This window comes from Triticum aestivum, chromosome 5B (genome assembly GCF_018294505.1).
Source record: "Triticum aestivum cultivar Chinese Spring chromosome 5B, IWGSC CS RefSeq v2.1, whole genome shotgun sequence".
NCBI classification, from domain to species: domain Eukaryota; kingdom Viridiplantae; phylum Streptophyta; class Magnoliopsida; order Poales; family Poaceae; genus Triticum; species Triticum aestivum.
In genome coordinates this window covers 406,714,506-406,725,423 of record NC_057807.1, presented here as the reverse complement: position 1 = coordinate 406,725,423, position 10,918 = coordinate 406,714,506, and positions in this window count along the sequence as shown.

Below are 10,918 nucleotides of genomic sequence, written 5' to 3'. Positions count from 1 at the left end.
GGTGCCCCCTCCACCATAGTGCTCCTTGATAATATTGTAGCAGTGCTTAGGCGAAGCCCTGCGACGGTAGAACATCAAGATCGTGACCATGCCGTCGTGCTGACGAAACTCTCCCTCGACACTCGGCTGAATCGGAGTTCGAGGGACATCATTGAGCTGAACGTGTGCTAGAACTCGGAGGTGCCGTGCTTTCGGTGCTCGATCGGTCGGGCCGTGAAGACGTACGACTACATCAACCGCGTTGTTCTAACGCTTCCGTTTTTGGTCTACGAGGGTACGTGGACAACACTCTCCCCTCTCATTGCTATGCATCACCATGATCTTGCGTGTGTGTAGGAAAATTTTGAAATTACTATGTTCCCCAACTGTGGCATCAGAGCCAGGTTTTATGCGTAGATGTTATATGCACTAGTAGAACACAAATGAGTTGTGGGCGTTACAAGTCATACTGCTTACCAGCATGTCATACTTTGGTTCGGCGGTATTGTTGGATGAAGCGGCCCGGACCGACATTACGCGTACGCTTACGCAAGACTGGTTCTACCGATGTGCTTTGCACACAGGTGGCTGGCAGGTGTCTATTTCTCCAACTTTAGTTGAACCGAGTGTGGCTACGCCCGGTCCTTGCGAAGGTTAAAACTGCACTAACTTGACGAACTGTCGTTGTGGTTTTGATGCGTAGGTAAGAACGATTCTTGCTCAGCTCGTAGCAGCCACGTAAAACTTTGCAACAACAAAATAGAGGACGTCTAACTTGTTTTTGCAGGGCATGTTGTAATGTGATATGGTCAAGACGTGATGCTATATTTTATTGTATGAGATGATCATGTTTTGTAACCGAAGTTATCGGCAACTAGCAGGAGCCATATGGTTGTCGCTTTATTGTATGAAATGCAAGCGCCCTATAATTGCTTACTTTATCACTAAGCGGTAGCGATAGTCGTAGAAGCAATAGATGGCGTAACGACAACGATGCTACGATGGAGATCAAGGTGTCGCGCCGGTGACGATGGTGATCACGACGGTGCTTCGGAGATGGAGATCACAAGCACAAGATGATGATGGCCATATCATATCACTTATATTGATTGCATGTGATGTTTATCCTTTATGCATCTTATTTTGCTTTGATTGACGGTAGCATTATAAGATGATCTCTCACTAATTATCAAGAAGTGTTCTCCCTGAGTATGCACCATTGCGAAAGTTCTTCGTGCTGAGACACCACGTGATGATCAGGTGTGATAGGCTCTACGTTCAAATACAACGGGTGCAAAATAGTTGCACACGTGGAATACTCAGGTTAAACTTGACGAGCCTATACAGATATGGCCTCGGAACACGAAGACCGAAAGGTCAAACGTGAATCATATAGTAGATATGATCAACATAGTGATGTTCACCATTGAAAACTACTCCATCTCACGTGATGATCGGACATGGTTTAGTTCATTTGGATCACGTGATCACTTAGATGACTAGAGAGATGCATGTCTAAGTGGGAGTTCTTAAGTAATATGATTAATTGAACTTAAACTTATCATGAACTTAGTCCTGATAGTATTTTGCAAATTATGTTGTAGATCAATAGCTCGCGTTGTTGCTTTCATGTGTTTATTTTGATATGCTCCTAGAGAAAATTGTGTTGAAAGATGTTATTAGCAATGATGCGGATTGGATCCGTGATCTGAGGTTTATCCTCATTGCTGCACAGAAGAATTGTGTCCTTGATGCACCGCTAGGTGACGAACCTATTGCAGGAGCAGATGCAGACATTATGAACATTTGGCTAGCTCAATATGATGACTACTTGATAGTTAAGTGCACCATGCTTAACGGCTTAGAATCGGGACTTCAAAGACGTTTTGAACGTCATGGACCATATGAGATGTTCCAGGAGTTGAAGTTAATATTTCAAGCAAATACCCGAGTTGAAAGATATGAAGTCTCCAACATGTTCTATAGCTAAAAAAGATGGAGGAGAATTGCTCAACTAGTGAGCATGTGCTCAGATTGTCTGGGTACTACAATCGCTTGAATCAAGTGGGAGTTAATCTTCCAGATAAGATAGTGATTGACAGAGTTCTCTATTCACCATCACCAAGTTGCTAGAACTTCGTGATGAACTATAGTATGCAAGGGATGACGAAAATGATTCCCAAGCTCTTCATGATGCTGAAATCAACGAAGGTAGAAATCAAGAAAGAGCATCAAGTGTTGATGATTGACAAGACCACTAGTTTCAAGAATAGGGCAAAGGGAAAGAAAGGGAACTTCATATAGAATGGCAAGCAAGTTGTCACTCCCCCAAAGCTGGACCAAAGCTGGACCAAAGCCTGAAACTGAGTGCTTCTACTACAAAGGAAATGGTCACTGGAAGCGGAAATGCCTTGAATATTTGGTAGATAAGAAGGATGGCAAAGTGAGCAAAGGTATATTTGATATACAGGTTATTGATGTGTACCTTACTAGTGTTTATAGTAGCCCCTGAGTATTTGATACTTGTTCGGTTGCTAAAAATTAGTAACTCAAAACAGGAGTTACAGAATAAATAGAGACTAGTTGAGGGTGAAGTGACGATGAGTGTTGGAAGTAGTTCCAGGATTGATATGATCATCATCGCACACTCCCTATACTTTCGAGATTAGTGTTAAACCTAAATAAATGTTATTTGGCGTTTGCGTTGAGCGTGAATATGATTTGATCATGTTTATTGCAATAAGGTTATTCATTTAAAGTCAGAGAATAATTGTTGTTCTATTTACATGAATAAAACCTTCAATGGTCATACACTCAATGAAAATAGTTTGTTGGATCTCGATCATAGTGATACACATATTCATAATATTGATGCCAAAAGATGCAAAAGTTAATAATAATAGTGCAACTTATTTGTTGCACTGCCGTTTGGGTCATATCGGTGTAAAGCTAATGAAGAAACTCCATAAAGATGGATTTTTGGAATCACTTGGTTATGAATCATTTGATGTTTGCGAACCGTGCCTTTTGGGCAAGATGACTAAAACTCCGTTCTCCGAAACAATGGAAAGAGCTACTGACTTGTTGGAAATAATACATACTGATGTATGCAGTCCAATGAGTGTTGATGCTCGTGGCGAGTATCGTTATTTTCTGATCTTCACAAATGATTTGAGCAGATATGAGTATATCTACTTAATGAAGCAAAAGTCTGAAACATTTGAGAAGTTCAAAGAATTTCAGAGTGAAGTGGAGAATCATCGTAACAAGAAAATAAAGTTTCTACGATCTGATCATGGAGAAGAATATTTGAGTTACGAGTTTGGCCTACATATAAAACAATGTGGAATAGTTTCATAGTTCATGCCACCTGGAACACCACAGCGTTATGGTGTGTCCGAATGTCGTAACTGCACTTTATTGGATGTTGTGCGATCTATGATGTTTCTTATTGGTTTACCACTATTGTTTTGGGGTTATGCATTAGAGACAGTTGCATTCATTTTTTTTAAAAAGGGGCACCATCAAAATCCATTGAGATGATGCCTTATGAATTGTGGTTTGGCAAGAAACCAAAGTTGTCGTTTCTTAAAGTTTGGGGCTGCGATGCTTATGTGAAATTTTTCATCCTGATAAGCTCGAACCTAAATCGGAGAAATGCGTATTCATAGGATACCCAAAGCAGACTATTGGGTACACCTTCTAATCACAGATCTGAAGGCAAAATATTCGTTGCTAAGAATGGATCCTTTCTAGAGAAGGAGTTTCTCTCAAAAGAAGTGAGTGGGAGGAAAGTAGAACTTGATGAGGTAACTGTACCTGCTCCCTTATCGGAAAGTAGTTCATCACAGAAACCAGTTCCTGTGATTCCTACACCAATTAGTGAGGAAGCTAATGATGATGATAATGAAGCTTCAGATCAAGTTACTACCGAACCTCGTAGGTCTTCCAGAGTCAGATCCGCACCAAAGTGGTACGGTAATCCTGTTCTGGAAGTCATGTTACTAGACCATGATGAACCTACGAACTATGAGGAAGCGATGATGAGCCCAAATTCCGCAAAATGGCTTGAAGGCCATGAAATCTGAGATAGGATCCATATATGAGAACAAAGTATGGACTTTGGTGGACTTGGCCGATGATCGGCAAGCCATAGAAAATAAATGGATCTTCAAGAGGAAGACGGACGCTGATAGTAGTGTTACTATCTACAAAGCTAGACTTTTCGAAAAAGGTTTTTGACAAAGTTCAAAGTGTTGACTACGATGATATTTTCTCACTCATAGCAATGCTTAAGTCTGTCCGAATCATGTTAGCAATTGCCACATTTTATGTAATCTGGCAAATGGATGCCAAAGCTACATTCCTTAATAGTTTTCTTAAAGAAGAGTTGTATATGATGTAACCAGAAGGTTTTGTCAATCCTAAAGGTGCTAACAAATTGTGCAAGCTCCAACGATCCATCTATGGACTGGTGCAAGCATCTCGGAGTTGGAATATACGCTTTGATGAGTTGATCAAAGCATATGGTTTTATACAGACTTTTGGAGAAGCATGTATTTACAAGAAAGTGAGTGGGAGCTCTGTAACATTTCTAAAACTATATGTAGATGACATATTGTTAATTGGAAATGATATAGAAATTCTGGATAGCATAAAAGTTACTTGAATAAGAGTTTTTCGAAGAAAGACCTCGATGAAGCTGCTTACACATTGTGCATCAAGATCTATAGAGATAGATCAAGACGCTTGATAAGATTTTTTCAATGAGTCCATACCTTGATAAGATTTTGAAGTAGTTCAAAATGGAACAGTCAAAGAAGGAGTTCTTGCATGTGTTGCAAGGTGTGAAGTTGAGTAAGACTCAAAACCCGACCATGATAGAAAATAGAAAGAGAATGAAAAATCATTCCCTATGCCTCAGTCATAGGTTCTATAAAGTATGCTATGCTGTGTACCAGACCTATTGTATGCCTTGCTCTGAATTTGGCAAGGGAGTACAATTTTTATCTAAGAGTAGATCACTGGACAACGGTCAAGAATATCCTTAGTGAGGACTAAGGAAATATTTCTCGATTATGGAGGTGATAAAAGAGCTCATCGTAAAAGTTACATCGATGCAAGCTTTTTACACCGATCCAGATGACTCTAAGTCTCAATCTGGATACATATTGAAAGTGGGAGCAATTAGCTAGAGTAGCTCCGTGCAGAGCATTGTAGACATAGAATATTTGCAAAATACATACGGCTCTAAATGTGACACACCCGTTGACTAAGCTTCTCTCACGAGCAAAACATGATCATACCTTAGTACTCTTTGGGTGTTAATCACATAGCGATGTGAACTAGATATTGACTCTAGTAAGCCTTTTGGGTGTTGGTCACATGACGATGTGAACTATGGGTGTTAATCACATGCAGATGTGAATAAAAGTGTTAAATCACATGGTGATGTGAACTAGATCTCTAGTGCAAGTAGGAGACTGAAGGAAATACGCCCTAGAGGCAATAATAAAGTTATTATTTATTTCCTTATATCATGATAAATGTTTATTATTCATGCTAGAATTGTATTAACCGGAAACATGATACATGTGTGAATACATAGACAAACATATTGTCACTAGTATGCCTCTACTAGACTAGCTCATTAATCAAAGATGATTATGTTTCCGAACCATAGACATGAGTTTTCATTTGATTAACGGGATCACATCATTAGTAGAATGATGTGATTGACATGACCCATTCCGTTAGCTTAGCACTTGATCATTTAGTATGTTGCTATTGCTTTCTTCATGACTTATACATGTTCTACAACTATGAGATTATGCAACTCCCGTTTACCGGAGGAACACTTTGTGTGCTACCAAACATCACAACGTAACTGGGTGATTATAAAGGAGCTCTACAGGTGTCTCCAAAGGTACATGTTGAGTTGGCGTATTTCAAGATTAGGTTTTGTCACTCCGATTGTCGGAGAGGTATCTCTGGTCCCTCTCGGTAATGCACATCACTATAAGCCTTGCAAGCAATGTAGCTAATGAGTTAGTTACGGAATGATGCATTACATAACGAGTAAAGAGACTTGCCGGTAATGAGATTGAACTAGGTATTGAGATACCGACGATCGAATCTCGGGCAAGTAACATACCGATGACAAAGGGAACAACGTATGTTGTTATGCGGTTTGACCGATAAAGATCTTCGTAGAATATGTAGGAGCCAATATGAGCATCCAGGGTCCGCTATTGGTTATTGACCGGAAACGTGTTTCGGTCATGTCTACATAGTTCTCGAACCCGTAGGGTCCGCACGCTTAAGGTTTCGATGACAGTTTTATTATGAGTTTTGATGTACCGAAGGAGTTCGGTGTACCGGATGAGATCGGGGACATGACGAGGAGTCTCGAAATGGTCAAGACGTAAAGATCGATATATTGGACGACTATATTCGGACATCGGAAAGGTTCCGAGTGGTTCGGGTATTTTTTGGAGTACCGGGGAGTTACGGGAATACGGGGGAAGAAGTATATGAGCCTTATTGGGCTTTAGGGGAGAGAGAGAGGCAGGCCGCGCGCCCCCCCAATGACTAGTCCGAATTGGACTAGGGGGAGGGTCGGCGCCCCCTCCTTCCTTCTCTTCCCTCTCCCCCTTCCTTATCTCCTACTCCTACTACATGGAAGGGGAGAAATCCTACTCCCGGTGGGAGTAGGACTCCTCCAGGGCGCGCCATAGGGGCCGGCCCTCTCCCCCTCCTCCACTCCTTTATATACGGGGGCAGGGGGGCACCTCTAGACACAACAACAATTGATCTCTTGATCTCTTAGCCATGTGCAGTGCCCCCTCCACCATAGTCCTCCTCGATAATATTGTAGCAGTGCTTAGGCGAAGCCCTGCGATGGTAGAACATCAAGATCGTCACCACGCTGTCGTGCTGACGGAACTCTCCCTCGACACTCGGCTGGATCGGAGTTCGAGGGACATCATCGAGCTGAACGTGTGCTAGAACTCGGAGGTGTCGTGCTTTCGGTGCTTGATCGGTCGGGCCGTGAAGACGTACGACTACATCAACCGCGTTGTTCTAACGCTTCCGCTTTCGGTCTACGAGGGTACGTGGACAACACTCTCCCCTCTCGTTGCTATGCATCACCATGATCTTGCGTGTGCGTAGGAAAATTTTAAAATTACAACATTCCCCAACAAGCAGTACTCACATGTCAGCAAACAAGCTCATTCAAAAAAATCCCCAAATCACAAACCCTAACCCTAAAAATCTGAACTTACCTTAATGATGCCGTCGTCAGAAGCTGAGCTGACGTACTCCACGGTGTGCTCGCTGCTATCGGATCCATCGCTCTAGGACACCATGGCGACGCGGCGGGGGCGCGGCGACGGGTGCGGCGAGTAAGACAGAGGAGCAAGACAAAGGAGGAGTGAGCGAGAGAGCAGCGAGACAGAGTGGGGAGTGGGGGCAGCACCGGCCGGTCTTTTGACCGGTGCATCAAACAGAAGCACACGGCGCCGTCAAACGCCGTCTAACGGCCGACGGGGCGGCCGACGGTGCCACGTACGCAAAAAACGGGCCCCACCTGTCATAAACAAGCTTAACTGAGCCCGATCCGCCGATCAGTGCTTTCTGCAAAACATTACCATAGACACGGTGTTTTTTGCAGAAAAAAAATATTGTAGTGGTTTTCACAAAGCTTGTCTTCAAAGTGGTGGTTTTCTGCAATTTACTCTTTTATAAACGACCAAATAGCAGTTTAGAACAGAACCACCTCAAGGAAAAAAAATCAAATCCAACGGCTAAAACCCAGATTGTATGTATGAAGTCTCTCAGGTCAATACATCCTTGAACTAGTTAACAAGCTCCAAATACAAGAGTTCGTCAATCATCATTGTGACCATCAGGCGACCTTGCTTGTGGAAATCCCCAAATCCCCATCTGTTTTCTTCTTAGCCCTGAGAGAAACATGTCAGATCAGCCTTGGTACTTTGCTCTTTGCAATTGTGAAGAGAAAATTATGCTGCTTGCATATCGTGGAGGAAATTATATAGGATTTAATGCTTCTATTTGCTAAATAGATCTCCCGATTGGTAGAAAGTAGTGGTACAATTTAATTCTGAGATAGGTCTGTATATGCTAGCTTCGTATTTGTTTGCTAATGGCTAGGTGCAGATGCTTCTTTCTTTTACTAGATGTACTAGTAGTTGGTATATTATTAGACTAGCATAATCAGAGGGATGCTGGTAGTAGTAGTGGCTATATTAGGTGCAGATGTTGAATTCTTTTGCTAGATGTACTAGCCTTATTCAGAAACGTGGCTGCCATCAAGGTGTTTTGGTACTGAGAAAATTTGAACAGAGTTCTGACTGTTATAATAACGTCTATGTTCGTTGGTCAATTTGGTCTCTTGTGCTAGCTTCATATACTGATAAAGAAAGAGTGGTGTTAGTCTGCTGAATTATCAGCACCGGTTTAGTAAACTAGGCTTGGGTTCGATGGATTCTGGAGATTTATGATTATTCAGTAAATAGCTTCTTTTCAAGAACCAGATTGATTCCCCTGTGCTGCGAACTAGGTTCAATTATTTGGGTCAGGAAGTACCACTTGATGTACTTTAGAAACAAATGCTAGATTCCCCTGTGCATGTGTTCATTAGGAAGTTCACGTATATGTTCCACTAAAAATTTGCACTATTGTTTTTGAAATATGCACTGTAATCAGAAATCTGCACTGTAATCAGAAATCTGCACTTTACTGTACCCAAAAATCTGCACTATTGTTTTTTATATTCTTTTTTTATTAAAATGATGGTTGTGCTATAAAACTCACCTGCAGTTTTTAAAACTGTAGTTGCACTACAGCAGGATACTTGTACTATTGTCAGCTACTCCATGCAAATTTACCAGGAAATGCTCTAGCCATACTTAGAAAAAATCTATGTTTTCGACATGCTTGTTATTATACTCTAACTTGTGTCTTGCTTCTCATGTAGATGTTCTACATATATGTGCAACAAAAGCGGATTTCATGTGCTAGGAAGTGTAGAAGATGTGAGAGCTTTTTTTGAAATGAGAAGAATCAAAGGATACAGCAACAAATTCAGTCTGAAATTTGCTTTGTGTGTTTACAAATCTTTCCTTTATGAGTATTTGGAAACCTTAGGATTATTATGTTACTATGGGATTTTATAGTGTCATGAACAAGACATACTTGACACTGTTTGCATATCAAGAGTGCTGATTTTCGTTTGGAAATCAAGTTGTTTGATAACTTTCAGTGTGAATGCTTGTTGATATGGTTGATTCAAATGGATGTTGGTATTGTTTAAATGTAGTGGAGGTTTCATGTGTTGGAAAGAAGGTGAGAGAGAGAAAGTGAGATGATGATATCACGTAGAGTAGCTTCCATTGGGTTTGGGTGGTAGTGGCATACAACAATAACTTCATTCAAATTTATCTATGTCTCCTCCTTCCTTGGTATGTCGGCGATTAGCCATGCCTCCACCACCGCAGGTTTATTTCGGCGATTAGCAACGAACAAGCGACAATGCAACCTTCCCAGCAAAATCGGCAATTTCTTGGGTGGCGAAACGAGAGTTTCAACCAAAATTTGGGGACTCCCGGTTGTGGCGATTACAAGGACGAATCTATGTATCTGTATATAAAGGGCCAAAGTTGTCCGTTTCCTAGTAGCATACGTGCAGCCTCTGTTCGAGTCAGATAGGAGGTGTTTCCGTTTCTAGTAGTAGTTTCTGAATCCGGCTCGTATAGAAGTCCGGCAACATTCCGTGCGCTGGGTCGCTTCCAGCTGAACGCGCATGTCAGTCTGAAGATGCTTTAGAAACTCTTTTCAGACAGATATAATCATATGAATCAGTGCTAATTAACTTATATTTTGTTCTAAAAAAACTCATATTTTGATGCTTAATATTAATCAACAAAGTTGGACCCAATATACGAGGGAGACATTGTATATCGAAATGGAGGGGGCAACCAAATCTGATTTATTTTTCTTGTCTGGCCAACTCACGGACAAACAAAATCTTGGGTTGCCCAAAAATAATTTTTTGTGGTAAAACAGGTTCAAAACCAAACACACCTTTTTGTCACCAAAATGTACCCTTTTTTCTGTTTATTAGGCTCATCTACAAATTCTAGAATTTTCATTCTGTAAGGCCCATAATAAGTTTTTTTTTGCGGAAAAAGGCCCATAATAAGTTGAAGTTCTCGCGAGTAAAAATGATCAAATTAATTGCTCATACGATCGAGACATGATTTGGCTAGGCAAGGTGCCACCGATCTATCAAGCCATGGGTGACGATACTGTTACGGCAACGGACAGGAGCATGTGTTGGAGATCATGGCCCGATTGCATGTCAAGTCGTTGTCGCAGTGTTTAGGTGCATCTGCAAGGCCTGGTACAACACTATCTCCATTGACGCACTAGCGCGCCGTTATGCCTGGTCCATCTCCATGCCCAGACGCCATTGTAACACCCCCAATATAGGCTGCCACATTATGTATGTAACATGGGCCTTGGCTACGAGATGGGCTGGTCATTGGAGGCTTGGTCGCACACACAAGCTACATATGCAACCGGCAGGCACAGGAGGAGGGCATCGAAGGAATGAATCGTTCTCCAAGTCTCTCGTCCCCTGGCTCCAGTTCCTCACCTCCTGCTCTCTCTTTTCCTCTCTTTGCTTGCTGATTCTCACCCCCGATTCTCCCTGTATCCCCCAATTTATACCCGAATATTGGTATTAATCCAGTTGCTCGTCCCATCCTTGAGTCTGGGTCGTGACAATTTGGTATTCAGAGCCAAGAAAAAAATCACCACCCACTTCCTGCCTATCAGGTGTTCGACCAAATGTCCAGCCACGAAGAGTTGTTCACCGGCGGCGTTCTCCACGTCACTGTGCACCATGTGTACT